At 35.3% G+C, this 14,003-nt stretch overlaps 1 pseudogene; it reads left to right on the top strand.

Annotated features, from left to right (window-relative positions):
- The window catches only part of LOC137024524 (uncharacterized), a 59,579-nt pseudogene that overhangs the window by 12,370 nt on the left and 33,206 nt on the right, over window positions 1–14,003 (top strand).

Below are 14,003 nucleotides of genomic sequence, written 5' to 3'. Positions count from 1 at the left end.
CATACGTGATGAATGCATGTAATTTTTTTAGAGGAGAACTAAGAGGATTTCATCTCACATCACACTGTTGGTGTCACTGTTCTGACAGAACTCTGTTGGCCAATAATAATGTCTACTTGTCTGGATTTTAGAGCGTCTTCCTCTCAGACTGAGTGGAGGGGAGGGCCGGTGCTCTGGGAGGCTGGAGGTGTATCATAACGCTGTGTGGGGCTCAGTCTGTGATGATCTGTGGGACATCAGCGATGCTCAGGTGGTCTGCAGACAGCTGGGTTGTGGAGCAGCACTGAGGGCTGATGGGAATTCAGTCTTTGGTGCTGGTGAAGGTGTTGTGTGGCTGAACAGAGTCGAGTGCAGAGGGAATGAGATTCACCTGTGGGACTGTCCTCTCTCCCTGAAGAACCACACTGACTGCTCCAACAAAGATCACGCTGGACTCACCTGTGCAGGTCACAGAAAATCACTGACCAATATTAGTAATTTTTGCATAATTTTAGTACTATTAATATTTGTGTATTTGCATGATTTTTTTTATGTTTTTTTGTCTGTTTTGTCAGATGTGTCAGTGTCCACTACTCCTGCCACAACAACATCATCTTCTCCTCCAGTTTCTCAGACAGTGAGCTCAACATCAGTCTCTCGTCCACAAACTCCTCCGTCTCTCTCTGTGCTTGTGATTGTACTGGGAGTTGTGCTCTTACTGCTCTTAGTGCCACTGCTTATACTGATTCAGCAGAACAGAGTGATGAGGAGAGGTAGTAGAGATCCAGAGACTGTCATATTGTGTCTTATTCAGTGTGTGATCAGTCATGTGTTGTGAACTGACAGCAGGTTTGTCTCTCTACACTCACAGCTCTCTCTAAGAGGAGACACAGGAGCACGACTGAGGCCATTTATGAAGAGCTTCATCGCAGACCCACAAACAGACACCGTCTCTTCACTCAGAGGGGTGAGTAAATGCCAAAGTGTCTGATTTGTGGAGATCAATAAGGTAATCACTTTATTCATAGATGCGAGTAGTTTTAATCACATAGATCTGTTTGTGGAACTTTTGTGTGTTCTCTGAAATGATACAGGGTTAGTGTTGTTATTCAAAGGATTTTGGCTGATTTACAGTTGTTAATGTGTCTGATGGATCAACTTCTCCATAACAGGAAGTGTCCTTTCCGAAGAACAGCATTCTGGGTATGAAGATGCTGATGAGCTTCTTTCAGGTTAGACGACTCAAATATAAACCAATATAACTCAAATCTTATCTGCTACATACAGTGGATGTTTAAATATCCTGCTAAGTCAATGTTTTTATCTTAACTGTTTAAATTCTATAAATCTAAAAACATAAATTTACTGACTCCTTTTTTTCATCTATGCTTTTTAAAGCTAATTCTGAAGTAGGAGCCGCTCCTGATTATAATGATGTCATCACCATTGAAGGGCCAAAAGGTCAGTGACTTTAACTGATTTCACTAAATTAAATGAACTATTAGGCCTCTGAATAGTAAAATCAGTTTTTCTTTATTTCATCTTTGCTATTAACTCATTTAGAAGAGCAGCAAATCACACCTGAGAATTATGATGATGTAATCACTGTTGGACTGAGACCTCGTGATACAGGTTTATTTCTTTAACAATATAGGTTTAAATGCATTTTAATATATATATATATATATATATATATATATATATATATATATATATATATATATATATATATATATATATATAAAATCCCAAATTTTTATACATTTAATGGATGCATTTTATTTTTTTTATTTTCACTATTTGTCTATTTTCTCTATTCCAGAAAACTATGACGATGTCATCATTGTACGACAATTCTCCAATGATAAAGCAGGTGTGGGTTTGAAATTGCTCTCAAATTTCTCAGTTTTTTTGTTTGTTTGTTTGTCTTCAAATTATATTGTCATATAAACTCATGTAATTAATAATAGAAACATTTGTATTAGATGGTGTTCAGGAGGACTATGATGATGTGAAGAATGTCAAGGAGTATATGAGTGACGTGATTGGTACATTACTAACACCTTTTTACCTTACACTTAATTTTTTAAAGTTTTTATAAATGTTTCATAATTTGCTCTTGTTTTCTAAAAACAGGCTATGATGATGTGGAGGAGCCAGAAAAACCAGGAGGGACTGTGTAACTCAAACCACACCCACTGCCTCAAATCCTTTAAAAGCTTTTAAGTGATCTGAAACATTTCTATGATGTAGATTTGGCAGTTTTAAGGAAAAAAAATTCCTAACGTTTAGTTTTGTATATAATTATCTCATTGCTTCACCATTTACCTTCCACTGTCCCAGTCTTTAACATTTTACAGCTACTTAAAAATATAATTCTTAAAAAATATCAAAATATATTTCTTTTGAATGTGTAGAACCACTGATGGTGTACACAATCTTTTGCTAAAGATCATTGGAATGTGCTTTGTGAAATAAGTTTACAAACAGCAGCTGTGGTAAATAATGTAAAGACTCTTTGAACTGAACAGAAGAGCTTGTTGTTCACTTTATGTCCTGCAGAGGGTTTTTTGTCAGACAAACACAGCATGCATATGTTTGATTTATGTAACTGTTTTATGTATGTTTTATATTTGTGTCCAATTTTATTGCTGGTTTGAATTGAATTTAAATGTTTTCTGTTTAGCATTTCAAATCAGACTGACTATGTTCATGGATATTATGTCATTATTATCATCATTATTGTGAAACTGGGGAATGTTGCAAAACATTTTGTTTCAACAAAAACTTTTTTTTTTTTCACAAAATTCAATAAAAATCTATGAAATATTGTTTACTGTTGTTCAGGAGTGATATGTCCCTCTGTCTTAGTGTTTTTCGTCAGCAGTTATCAGTGCTTGTGTCTGACTTTGGTGCTGTACTCTGAAGTTTTTCCCACATTCACTCTGATTTCTTCAGAATTACTAAGAGAGCTGATGAAAAGTTTGTGCTGAAGTTCAGAGCAGAGGAAGATGAAGAACTGTCTGACAATCCTACTGATGTCCACAGTCGTCACACGCACCAGTGCAGGTATTTTTACCTTCAGTTAAAGGGCCAGACAGTTCCTTTCAACATATTACATTAAAGTAGTTTAATATTTTACATAATGATCTTCCTTTGTACCATCAATAACTTGTGTAATATTTAATTTCTCTTGGTTTGATTTATATAAATTGTTTATATTTCCTTACTGATATTTATTGAATTAATTAAAGGAAGCAAAAGATTTGTTTCTGATTTTTTTTATTTTTTTATAATTGCATGAAATGGTCTTGTGGTTTGATGTGTTATAATATTATAAATGCAAGTTTTATGACTTATTAATTGAGTGAAATGCAAAAGTGATTTTTCACAGCAGTCTTGTGTGCAGGCAGTGTGAGGTTGATTGGAGGTCACACAGGTTCAGAGACGCAGTGAATCTGATCTGTCAAGAGCTGAACTCTGGAAGATCTGGCAGTGAACCCAGATATTCAGTGGCCTAAGATCGGCTCCTAATTGGTTATATCGTCTTAAATGTCAAAAACATGACAAAACATTGTGGCAGTGTCCATCTTTACCCTGGGGACAGAACAACTGTTATGATAATGAGGTGGCCAGTATCACTTGCTTTGGTAAGACTTTAATTAATGATTTAATCATGAATTAATCATCAATTAAATATCTTGATTTTAGGGTGTTAATGAGATCAGTAATATATGAATGCCTAATTGCTTTTTCTTCAAACATATACTTGTGAATTATCTGTCTAAGAGATAACTGATGAGTCTCCACATGTATGATGTGTGTGATTTAGAGCATGTTCCTCTCAGACTGAGTGGAGGGGAGGGGCCGGTGCTCTGGGAGGCTGGAGGTGTATCATAACGCTGTTTGAGGAGATCCATTACAGGCCCATTAATCGACACACTGGGTGATTATTATTATTGTTATTATTATTAATGACGAAACATTTTATACTGCAGGTGTGAATAGTCAAAGTGATGAAAGTATTTGTTAGATTTATTTTATTTTAACATGCTGACATGTTTAATGATTCTACAGGTCTTTTTGACAGTTAAAGTGAAGAAATGTTAATCATGTTAGGCTTCCTGCTTTTAACCACAGAATTCAGCAGTGAAAACCACAGCACTGTGTTTGTGCTGCAGTCATTGAGAGAGCACACAGGTGTTAGTGTGAGAGGAGGTTTGACGAAGGGTAGACATCCATGTCAGCATTTCTGAACTCATTTATTAATGCAGTTCATCATTTAACAACATTTTGGTTGGTTTTACACTGTAAGAAAAAAAAAGTAGAAAAATTGAAAAGTTGCTGGTAATTTTCTGCCAGTAAAGTATCTTTTATTTTTACAGAAAATTCCTTCATATTAAAGGGCACCTATTATGCCCCTTTTTACAAGATGTAATATTGGTTTTGGGTGTCCCCAGAATGTATTTGTGAAGTTTCAGCACAAAATACCCCCCAGTTAATTTATTATAACCATTTGAAAATGTCATTTTTGGGGCCAGTTTTAAAAAGAGCTGTTTTGGTGTGTACCACCTTAAATATAAATGAGCTGCATATCCCCGCCCTGCCTTTGGATGAGGGCGTAACTTGCACGCCTATGGCAATAAACAGTCGGTAATGCAGAATGGCTGAGAATGAGAGACCCGCTGTTTTGTGTGGCATTCAGCCGTACATGTTTGAACCGGAATCAGACCCAGATGATGAAGAGACTCCGGCAGAAGAAACACAATTGAGAATGGAGCAGGACGTCTGTGAATGGTTATTTGATACATTTATGTACTTATAGAGTTCTAATCACGTCCCCTTTGCAATTATAGATGTGCAACACACACACACACGCAATTTTTTTAAACTACAAACACAAATACTGTGATAACGTTTGCTAAGTACGTTAGATACACACTATACAAACCAAGGTTTAAATTATATACACAGACATTCTACGATGACGACAACAACTTTAGACGCATTTGTTATTGAATTGGCTGACATCGACTGAAATGACTATTTGCTCAAAAAACATTAAATGCACTTCTTCTGGAGGTGACGTTGGATCGCGAACAGTAGGCAACGATCCACACTTGAGGATTAACTTTGAAGCAAGACCTGCTTTGAATTGACCCTCTTTCTCAAAACAGTCAGTCAAAAAATTATTCGCGCAAACATAAAAGTATTTTGGAATTTTGAGTGCCGCCTTTCCTTCGTAAATAAAATCCATCCACTGCGTTTTCAGTGGCTCTGATGTCGGAAGTAAGTGAAAACTACTATGTTCATTATTACATCCCACAACAGAACACTTATGTTTCTTAGGAGACATTACCGGTTGTCATTGAAACAATGGAGGATGGTTGACAGATCACCGAGGGCGGGGTCTATGCCAAAACCAAATTGTCAATCAAACCACGTGGGTGGGGCTTAGCGCAATTCTACGTCACAGTGAGAGCAATCTTAGAACAGGGCTTTCTGAGACAGTGCTTATGAATTATTGAGATTGTAAAAAAACCACTGGGTGGATTTTTCTCATTCTAGGGTGGTTTTGCTCACACACTGCCAACACACATTTATGGTCAAACACCATGTAAAAGTGAATTTTGCATAATAGGTGCCCTTTAACACAATACATTGTGTCCTGTTTTAACTGACTTTTCTAAGAGCATATGCTTTATTGGTATGCTTTATTTTCATTGATGCAGACAAAATGGATAAAGAGGCTCCAGAGGAGTATGACATCATCACTGATATACACGATTGTGAGAATTTTCCATTCTAAAATTATTATTTCAACATAAATAAATAGGAGAGCAGATATCACTTAGTGCTTGTTTAGAGACAGTGATGTCATCTCTGTATTTCTGTATTTTGACACAGATCGCATGAATGAGACCTGATGCTGCCACAACCATGAGAGGAGGTGATTTTTACAGTCTCGTTTTTCACTGTCCGTTTAAGCATGACACAGATTTATATAATATCTGCTGTACATCTTTAGAAAACTGAGGAATTATAATGATGTCATCTCTTGTGAATGAAATGTTGGAGCTGTAAAGGGAGTCTGAGGGGGTTTCAATCAGACGTGTCTTATTATGTTCACCTCTGGCAACCAATCTCATCTGAAACAAATCATTTGTTCATCATCTTACTTATTTTCATTTATTCTCAGCTCAGTCACCAGCTGGTGGCGCATATCTAAATTCTGATTATATTGCAAAATTTACAGAGATTTTTTTTTTTTTTTTTTTTAATTGACAGAGAACTGGGAAGAGGAGCCAAATGAACAGGGAGAGAGTGTGTGAACTGCCTACAATTACAGCTAATTGTGTGTGTGTATATATATATATATATATATATATATATATATATATATATATATATATATATATATATATATATATATATATATATATATATATATATATACAGATTAATAGTGTCTAAACCTTTTCATTCAACCAGGAGAAATGCAGAGGACTCTTTGTCTCCTTGTTCTGATTTCATGTCTCATTACTTCAATAGAGAAAGTTTAACAAATATTATTTTAGTAATTGTCGTATTTCGAGCACCTTCTAATGGCGAGAGGGGTTCGGTTCATTCCCCCCAGAAGTCGCTTCCACTGGTGCTGAATTGTACCGGTCGCTGTCCATGGTGCTGGAGGAGTGTCCGCTCTGCAGTTGTCGTGAAAACAAGTGACCAATCAGACGAACCAAAAAAATGTAATCATATCGATGGGCTATTGCTTAAACCTTAAAGAAGTATGTTAAATATTATTTTAACGTAAATATGAAATGTAAAGCTTTAACTCTGTATTGAGCTTCTACTGTGTAATTAATACCTCTGATCATGTTCTGTCATTTGTAATTAATTTCAGTGAAGTAAATGGTAAAGTGTGCTAATTACATCGGCACATGTGTCTTGAGGTCTATGCATAATTTCCTAAGGAAAGTGCGACCCTCTTCAATAAAAACCAACCAACCAAAAAACAAACAAAACAAACAAACAAACAAAAAAAAACTCAAATAAAGAGAGTTCCCATCATCATCATCTTTTATCTTCTGGAAATATAGTACAACGATATTGCAGTGCTTAATGTATTCCTCCAGTTGTAATATTTAAAATATAATGATAATTGATTTAAAAAAAACATTTTTTTTGTGTATGTGTCCATGATTGAGTTTACATTATCATTTTTCATATATCATATTTCATAGCATTTGCAGGGGACAAAACCCCTGAATCTGAAGTAGGAATACCATACTAGCAATATCGATGCGGTAAACTCTCAATAGAATTTATTTGAACTAAAAAAATAAAATAAAATAAAAAAAAAGTTAATTATTAACGAGTGTATTGTTTTGATGAAAATGATTGCGGTCCCTTTAATTGCTGATACGCAGGTGATGTGATGTGGCGTATGTGATTGGTTGAGTTAAGTTTGCAGACTAGGATGACGGAAAGCAGTAGCTGTTTAGCAAAATAAAAATATTCGTGCGATTTATAACATGTATGCTCATTTCAAGAAAATGTAAGTTATATCCTGTCTAAACACACAAAAACAAAGAAACATTGATGAGATGACCTATGACCACACTGTTTTTTTTTTTTTTTAACTAACCTACCCAATATATTAATGAGGGAAGTACTAAGATATTGAAAGTTTGTGTTTATCATGCTAAATTATGTTTGTGTTTTGGGAACACTATTGTTATAATTGCATTTGTTGCTCTGTTTCAGCGCAAATACTGCTCCAGATATGAACGAGGTTCTTACAGGTTTGAGAACTCTTTATTTATTTTTAAGTCATTACTGTCATAAGTTTGTTAAAGCAATTTTGATGCTTGATGCTTCACTATGATTTCAGTTTCAAGCTGTTCAAACCAACTGCAACATTAGAGTTCATATAGCCTATAGATAGACAAAATATCCATGGTGGTAGTCTGTATAATGACAGTTCAGACTCATCCAGCATCTACCGCTTGTGTAATTTCAGTCATATTTTACGATCTTTCACTGCCATCGTGTGGATACAGGTGAATTGGGACAACTGTGGGTTCAGATAAACCATACGTTATGGGGCCAAAATGTATGAAGGTAAATCAGTAGCAAAACTCGATTTGAATTTGAGAATTTGTGGTGATAATATTCGTATTTGTAAGTTGAAGTTTACATTCACATCTCTGATTGTCAAAAACAGTCCGAATCCGTTTTAAATCCGAAGTTGCATATAAATAGTTACAAATGTGAAAAATGACGTTCACATAAACAAAATGACAGACAAAATTGTGTAGCCTACGACATATTTACTTTTGCACTTGACTTCAATTTCGCTGTACAACCACAAGTTGGCACTTACAGCTTCTCAGAGTTGTAAACACAGATCAGATTGAGAGAGTAGAGATGGGGTGGGGCAGGGCTGGGCTGGGAATGAAGCCATTCTATTGGTTGATGCCTGACCAATACAACTGAGATGAATGTTATGAATTTTGTATAAATATTCAACATAACCTATATAATAATAATAATAATACATAAATAAATAAAAATAGGCCTATTCATATATTTTTTTAAATTTCAGAACTGCAAAACACTGCAGTGCAGAAGCTCACCTCCACTGATGAGAAACCATGGTGGTCAGGATACAGCGGACGATTCACTGTCCTCCCTGCTCCTGCATCGGACCACACACTCTGCTGAAATGTAACGGTTATACAGTAATGCTCATTCTATGTAATTTTTTTTCAACAAATGGTCTGCATCTATACTTCTTATGACAAAAAAAGAAAAAAAAATTATTTGTGGCCAAGTAAAGCAATAAGCCCCAAGAAGCCGTGGTTTACAGTGAATTTATAACAGCTAAGGTGCTTTGTTAAAACCCCCTTAGCTGTTATAAATTCACTGTAAACCACGGCTTCATGAGGCTTATTGCTTTTATAAAACGGTTACCACACAATACAAACAATACAGCCAAAAATATGTATCAATGCAAATTTAATTAATTGAAATCAACAAATGCCTTCCTTCCGCTGGAAGAAATAGTCCCCGACAGTGAACAGCAAAGTAAGTTACATTATTATGCAAAGATTGTCTTTGAGTGAGTCACTCAGACACGAAGACTTTTATATTAAAACTTGTTGTGAACATGGAACAAGACGCAAAAGACAAATGCTTTGACTAGCACTGTCAGTGTCAGCAGCGCACGGGAAAACGTCTCAGGTTATGTACGTAACCATGGTTCCCTGAGAGGGAAGGAGATAATGCGTCAAACGCTGTGGGAACGCCTCTGCATGATTGTGTCATGAAGCACATGTGAAATCAGTCTAATGGTGTGACGGAACGTCATAGGTGGGTGACATCATGACCAGGAAACTATAAAGCACACTTGAACCAAACAGCAGGAAATTAGAATTTTCTCACAACTTTAGTCCACACAAAACTTGTATTTGGAACAATCGTTTTTATTTTGCACCATAACAAATCTTTATTTTATGAAAACTGGTTTCAATATAACATTTCTTCCATATTGGACATGGTGGACGATATGGTAATGTTCTCAATTACAGTGATTTTTGTTTAAAACATGGGTTTGTATGTCATCCTAAAGAGTTTTACAATGTTGTAAATGCCATACCAAAAAACATGGTATTATTAGTAAAAGCGATTCTTTCACATTACTCTGTGACATTCTCTCTCCCATCTCCTTGTCTGGGTGAATTGTTTATTAGGGATCATAAATGTAACAACAAGCATATAAGAAGTGTTTTCATTGATAAACTTCATCCAAATAGAATTAAATGATATTATGTTTTCAAAGATTTTAACCCTAAAGAGGTGAAGGAAATGAAAATGAATTATCTTACCTTTCCAAGTTTCCCTAAAATGAAAGAACTTCATTTTAAAATAATAAATGACATATACCATCTAAGAATTCCTCAAATCATAATTGATATTGGAGAAAACTCTTGTCAATTCTGTGAAATTGATATTGAAACCATTGAATATATATTTTTTTTATTGTAATTACTCAAAGTTATTTTGGACTCAATTGTGCAGGTAAATGTCATGTATAATTACATGTAAAACCCCATGAATACAAACAAGTTTGGTGTACTTAAGAAAGATTGTTCACAACATTACTTGATTAACAACCTTTTCCAAGTTGCTAAATACTTCATTCATAAGTGTAGATTTCTGACCCCCCATCCTTTCCTCACTTTTCTAATGAACTTAAAATTTTTGCTGTTTCTCTTGATGCCCTTTCAAATGAAAAAGCTACAGTTGCCAATTTCTTCAGTGAACTAACTGCCCTATAACTCCTTGCTACAATATATATATATTTTTTATTTTTTATTTTTGTTCTTCATTGCCCTTTACGATTATACATTTTATGTAAAACTTCACTGTTACATATTGTAATTGCAACTATGTCTGCCTTTGAGAATTGTTAATTATTAATTTTGTTTGTTCTAATCCTATTTTGTATGTGTTTATTTGCTATTAATTAAAAAAAAAAAAAAAAAACAGCATTAGCTTCTGATAGGTCGAAGCAAGTTGGTCACAGGCAGCAGGGAGTATGGTAAAGTAACGATTTCAAAACACTGCTTCATGAAGCTTCTGAGCACAATGAATCAGCGTATCGAAGCACAATTCGGATCACGTGTCAAACCGGCAAACTGCTGAAATCACGTGACTTTGGCTCTCCAAACAGCAGGTTCGATACAAAACATTCATAACGCTCCGATGCTTCCTGAAGCAGTGTTTTGAAATCGGCCATCACTATATAAGTCGTTATTTTATTTTTTTGCCGCACCAAAAATATTCTTGTCGCTTTATAATATTAATATTGAACCACTGTACTCACATGAACTGATTTAAATATGTTTTTAGTACATTAATGGATCTTGAGAGAGGAAATATCATTGCTCCCTATGCAGGCCTCACCGAGCCATCGGATTTCAACTAAAATAACTTAATTTGTGTACGAAGGTCTTACGGGTGTGGAACGGCATGAGGGTAAGTAATAAATGACAGAATTTTCATTTTTGTGTGAACTATCCCTTTAAGTGTAAAGAACCGATTCAAAAGATTCATTAGGGAATTTGAATTTTTGAATCATGACATGATTCCCGGAATTATTGCCAGGAAAATGTTTATCTTGTCATTTTACTGCAGTCAATTGTGAGTAAAACTGTACTGGAACAGACAACAGTAGGCGCATTTTACTGTGGCTCGTGTCAAAGTCAGATTAGTCTGGAGAAGCCATACAGAGCGAAGTACCTATTCACCAGAAGTTTGTCATCTCATAGTCTTAGACACCCACAGGAATAGATCAGTATTGCAGCAATAAACAGTGCAGCTGCAAGCTTGGTCCAGCTCCTGTATCATGATGAACTGTGTATGTAGTCAAAGGGATACTTTGATGTCACAAATTTTTAAAGAAAATGCTCTTTTCTGACACTCTTTTGTGTAATAATGTTTAGGCCTGTGCAATTGTAAAAAATGACAAGCACTGTATACTTCTGAATATATTACAGTAATTAAAATGAATATTTAAAACAGTACAATCTTTAAAACAGTACATTTGATTTATGTACTAATATTTCTAAACATGAACTCAAAGCGTGAAACATTAAGTCATGAAGCAGTTAGTTATCAGTGTTTGTATTTTTATATCTGCAGGTGCTGTGCTTTGATGCTGTAAATAAACTTGATTCCTGTCCCTGAAATCAGTTTCCTGTATGTATGACTTTGTCTCCCCTCTATCTTGTATGTTTTTCCCCAGTTAAGTGTCTCTATAAGGTGGAGGAGGATCCTGTTCATCAGTGCTGACGTGCTTTTAATAAATATGGTGAGAATCATAAATACATCTTCTGATTTGTCACTGAAGCTTTTTGATGATTTCCTTTCTTCTGTCTAATAAGGTAAATGTGACTTTGATTGGCTTGTTGTTTGGCGGTTGTGCAGCCTTCTGTCTCTCTCAAATCTTTCACTTCTGAGTTGATGTGTGTGTGTGATCAGTGAATATGGAGAGCTATCTAACACTCATTTTTTTGTCTTCTGTGCTCAGACTCGCCGCAGCTGGTACGTACACACTCACGATCATTATGTGTGAGTTAATGTTGTAGTGATGAACTCTGTGTTAGTGTTATGAAATGGCCATAATATAAGTTCCACTTTTGTATGTGTAATATTTGAATTAATATAAAGATTAATTTACTTATGTCATGGTCATTTTCTCTGTTCCTCTGTTTTGCTGACTTAAAGTCTGTTGTTGTTCATCTTCTCTCACTGTGCACTGTATATCAATCATTCTGTATCTTGTCCACAGAAAATGTGACGCTGGTGGGTGGTAATAATTCCTGTGCTGGTAGATTGGAGGTTTATTATAGTGGAGAATGGGGAACTGTGTGTCATGATTATTGGGATCTGTCAAACACTGCAGTGGTGTGTAGAGAGCTCGGTTGTGGCGATACTTCAAATACAATGCGTGCTGCTCACTTTGGACCTGGATCAGGAAAAATCTGGATGGATGATGTGAGATGTAGTGGATCAGAGTCCTCAATATTTAAATGCTCACAAAAGAAAATGGGTGACCATAACTGTAGACATAGTGAAGATGTTGGATTGATCTGCTCAGGTAGGTTAATTTTCTGCCTAGATTTCATTATTGAATCTATTTGGTGTATGTATCAGTGTACTAAAGTAGAATTTAAAATTAATGTTCAAAGTTCATAAATAGTGCAGACCAATGGGTTTTTTAACACAGTTTAACCAGAACTGAGCTATGGGCTCAATGTTATATCAGTCATGACCACTATCTATTCTATGGCTATCTATTCTCATGATATCAAAGAGTTAATATAGTTTTTAAATGATCACTTCTGAGACTAAATGGTAAACAAACAGTAGGCTACTATTAATTAAAATGCTACATTTGGTATTAAATCAGGAATGGTCTTGAACAGGCTTGTACTTGGTCCTTCTCACCTATTCACAGGGCAATGATGACACCAGAATAATACTAAAAATATTCAGGATTATTCATAACTTAAAGTACAGAATTATGTTAGACACATATGCATGTACTCTGTTACTGACTGTATATAGATATTGTAAATATTAAATATTGCATTTTTATTAAATAATGTGTTTTTTTACACATTACTTATTTTTTTACTTATTTTTACTTATTATTAATAATAAACATAGGAGGTCACACATTTGAGCTTCTGGGTTTACTTATATTCGACAATAATTTAAGTATATCTAAACTTTCATTTTGGGTGAATTAGTGCATATACAATACATATTATCACTATGCATGATGCATATTGTTTCATTTTTGTATTACTATACATTGTGAAAATATATTATTACATCCCGCCCTAATAGTCACCTAGGGTGCCAAATGGAGTAGGATGAGCACTGACCTCAACTGCTACTCTAGACTGTAACAACGGCACACTTTGACCTTGAAATTACTCTAGTTTAGAATATGTTGTAGATTTCAAAACAGCTTTTATTTGCAGCCAATTTCATTCTCGGTTTAAAAAGAATCTCCTACAAATATTAAAGCAAAACAACACTCCATGGTTTCCCCTTTAATATATAAACATAATCACAAGTCACATTTTTATCATAATCATATCAGGCATCAGGCTGGTTGGAGGTTCACGCTGTTCTGGAAGACTAGAGGTTCCTCATGGGAACACATGGTACACAGTGTGTGCTGCTGCCTTTGACCAGCAGGATGCAGAGGTTGTGTGTAGAGAGCTGGACTGTGGGGCTCCTGTACAGGTGCTGGGAGAAGATGCTATTGGAAAAGGAGACGCTCAGATGTGGAAACAAGAGATTAAGTGCAGAGGAAACGAGTATCAGTTTGCTCTCTGCCCAACGTCACCTTCACACAATTGTTCCTATGACACTGATGTGAGCGTTGTATGTGCTGGTAGGAGAACAACGTGAACTATACAAGTATGGACATAAAATCATTG

This window comes from Chanodichthys erythropterus, chromosome 8 (assembly GCF_024489055.1).
Source record: "Chanodichthys erythropterus isolate Z2021 chromosome 8, ASM2448905v1, whole genome shotgun sequence".
Taxonomy (NCBI): Eukaryota; Metazoa; Chordata; class Actinopteri; order Cypriniformes; family Xenocyprididae; genus Chanodichthys; species Chanodichthys erythropterus.
The sequence above is the reverse complement of the archived record's forward strand: the minus strand, read 5'-3'. Positions and strand labels throughout refer to the sequence as shown.